The following is a 3,280-nucleotide window of genomic DNA, read 5'->3' as shown; positions in this document are numbered from 1 at the left end:
GGAAACAGTTCTCCTCACACAGTCTCATGCTGAGGTTCCTGGAGGCAGGATCGCCTCTTCAGACTGAGGCTGAGGTAAGAGTCAGTGAGAAGCTGATTTCCTTGCTTTCTAGATCTTCAGCATTGCTCCATTCTCTCTGTTTTCAGTTTCTTCTCAAGATTCCTGTGTTGACTTTCTGCTTTTGGTGATAGACTTTAATCTGTAAACTGACATACGGTAACAAAAGACACTGTCTATTGGAGAATATCTGTTCTTATTAACTTCCGGACTCCATTACTGAGTTCTTCCTTTCTCTCTTTCATTACTTATGTAGTCCTTTCATACACATAATCAATGTATAATCTTATCTATCTTTCATCAGAACTCCATCACCTCTCAGACTGCCCCATCTCATCCCGTGCAAACATCATGTTTTTTCGTGTTTACCATAACCAACTGAGTATAATCAATGCAGGCAATTCTCTCCTACAATCATGTCAATAGGAACATTGTAAACTTGTTTTGGCCAATTGATTTTATTGACTGACAAGGGTCTATTACAAGCTGAACTGTTTAAGTGTGATGCCCTTTCTGTTCTTTTTCACTTATGCAGGCAAATCAACTTGATAGAGGAAGTCAAGTTGGTGCAGAACATTAACAAAATATCAGAGTCTGTACAGAAGAAATAAAGTACACCATCACTGTGAAGTTCTTTAGTAACATGGGCTATTCCGAAGAGATTGTTCACGAAGTCATCAGGAAGTATGGGCCTTGCACACAACCATTATTGCGCTCGGAGGAAATTGAGGAAGAGAACCAAAGGCTCCAAGGACACAGAAATTGTGTCCCTTGCTCTGTGTGTCCTGATGCTACTCAGAGTAGAAGTGTAGGTGTTGGGGGCAGCACAAATGATCTCACAGGAAATTCTACTCCCAAGAACACACAGAGTCACACAGAGGAAAGTGTGGAAGAAAATATTTCCCTGTTACCTTTAATAGACTCTAAACCGTATACCTCAAACGGCAGAGTAAATTGTTTTAGAAGAGGGCCAGCAGGACAGAAACATGTAATGTGCGGCAGAAACGAGAAGGACAATGGTAATGTGAATCTTAAGAGCAATGGTCTCTCACAGTCTCTTTCCTCTTCCAGTCATGAAGAAGTCAGCATCATTTTGAGGGGAGCTACAGGCCACCAGAGAGACCCAGCTTTTCCAAAAAATGACTTTCAACATCAAGCTGATCCCTTGTTTCCCAATAACGTGAAGGCTGCCTATAAGAAACCTTCTGGCTTCTACAGCTCCCTTCAGCCTAAGCCACGATATTCCCAGAATTCTCTACTATTGCCACTGTCCCAGCTCTTACCATCAGATACCAACACAGTATTGGCAGGAGCCTCTGATCATACCGATTCTGTAGTTACGGGTGTTCAGAGATTTAGAGATATGCTGAAAACATCCTATAAGCTGGAATTAAAAAAATGTACCCAGCAGAAGTGATTTGAAGCATATTGTTACAGATGGATGTAATGTTGCATTTACCCACGGGCTGCACAAGTTCTTCAGTTGCCGTGGAATAGCAATTGCCGTTGAATATTTTTGGAAGCTTGGCCACAGAAACATCACTGTGTTTGTGCCTCAGTGGAGAACAAGGCGCCATCCTAATGTCAAAGAGCAGCACTTCTTGACCCAGCTGAAGGAGGTTGGAATATTATCTCTAACTTCTTCCAGAATGGTCCTTGAAGAACGAATTGCTGCTTCTCATGTTGACAGCTTCCTACTACACTTAGCACACAAAACTGGCGGTGTCATTGTAAGCAATAATAACTTCAGAGGGTTTGTGACTGAGTCAGTGTCCTGGAGAGAAATTGTCGCCAAAAGATTGCTTCAGTACACGTTCGTGGGGGACATATTCATGGTTCCCGACAAACCTCTGGGAAGAAATGGGCCTCGGCTAGGAGAATTCCTTAGAAAGGAGGGCTCTGGAGACCTGGAGCCTCTACTCAGTGCCCTGCCAAATGTGGACATGTTCGCCCAGAGCCACAACACCCAAGTAGCCATCACCAGCTACCAGCCTCAATATTGGAACCAGGGAACCTTTTCAGGCCCTTGACTTCCTCAGCTGCCCCACTTCACATCCCTGGCCAGCACTTCGGATATAGAGCAGAACCATCTTATGCCAGCACAGAGATCTTCTGCAGAAACCAGCGAGCTGAGGGAGGCCCTGCTGAATATCTTCCCTGATTCTGAGCAAAAACAGAAGATCGAAGAGATCCTGGCAGCCCAGCCATTCCTGAAGGACCTGAACGTGCCTTCTGGCCTGGTAATGGACCTAAGTCTGGACTGAGAGCCCAAGGCTGATGGGGACCAGAGCGAGCTCCCAACTGTGGACAACAGGCCTTCTCTGGATTTCCTAAGAATAGGAAGGGATTTGTTTTATGTTTACACAAATCTGGAGTTTTAAAGCCATCCTATTTCTCTGTATAAAATTTGCTGCTAATACAGATTTAACCTTTTCTGTAAGAGGAAAGCACATTTTCTGCCTTTTCAGAACTGTGTATCAGCAGTTACTCTTATGTATATTTTCAACTCTATGTTTTCAAAACTATTGCCTTAGAGCTGAAGAAAATTGATAAGTGAGTAAGTTTTGCGTTCCTGAATAAAGTTGAATAAAAAATTTAAAAATCAGTGTCTCAACACTCAACTTTGTGCTCTCTCTAGAAACAATATGGGTCATAGAGAGTTCTGCTCCATCTTGCCTTTCAAAAGCCCAGGTTTTACAGGTTATCATTGCCTATCAAAAAAATGTAAAAGCCAAAAGTAGAAGTTGGGAAATGATTATAGATATTACTTAATCAAAATATGTTATACTGGCAAGAGACATGACATAAGGTAATTAATATTTTTAAAAAAAGTGTATAATTAATTTTTCCTGTATGTGTGTGTGTATGTGTACCGCATATATGCCTGGTACCATGAAGGTCAGAAGAAGGCATTGGATTCCCTGGTTCTGGACAGATCATTGTGAACCACCATGTGATGCTGGAAACCCAAATCTGGTCATTTCTTAGAGTAGCCAGTGCTCTTATCACTAAATCACATCTGAGTAAAGAAACAGTATTTGAAAATGTTATGACTTTGCTTTTGTTTACTTTAATATCTGATACTAAACCAATGAGCATATACTGAAATGTAATTAAGAATATGTCCAAATATATGGCAACGGTATAAATTATGACTTTTAGCATCTATAAACAGCTCTACAGTTCAACTCAGTTATTGGACATTAATATAGTTCTAGGTAGA

At 41.5% G+C, this 3,280-nt stretch overlaps 1 pseudogene; it reads left to right on the top strand.

Moving 5' to 3' along the window:
- Nucleotides 1-646: 646 nt before the first annotated feature.
- Nucleotides 647-2,490, top strand: LOC125390290 (NEDD4-binding protein 1 pseudogene; annotated as a pseudogene).
- The last annotated feature ends 790 nt before the right edge of the window (nucleotides 2,491-3,280 follow it).

This window comes from Myodes glareolus, chromosome 13 (assembly GCF_982192425.1).
Source record: "Myodes glareolus chromosome 13, mMyoGla1.1, whole genome shotgun sequence".
In the NCBI taxonomy this organism is placed as follows: Eukaryota; Metazoa; Chordata; class Mammalia; order Rodentia; family Cricetidae; genus Myodes; species Myodes glareolus.
The sequence above is the reverse complement of the archived record's forward strand: the minus strand, read 5'-3'. Positions and strand labels throughout refer to the sequence as shown.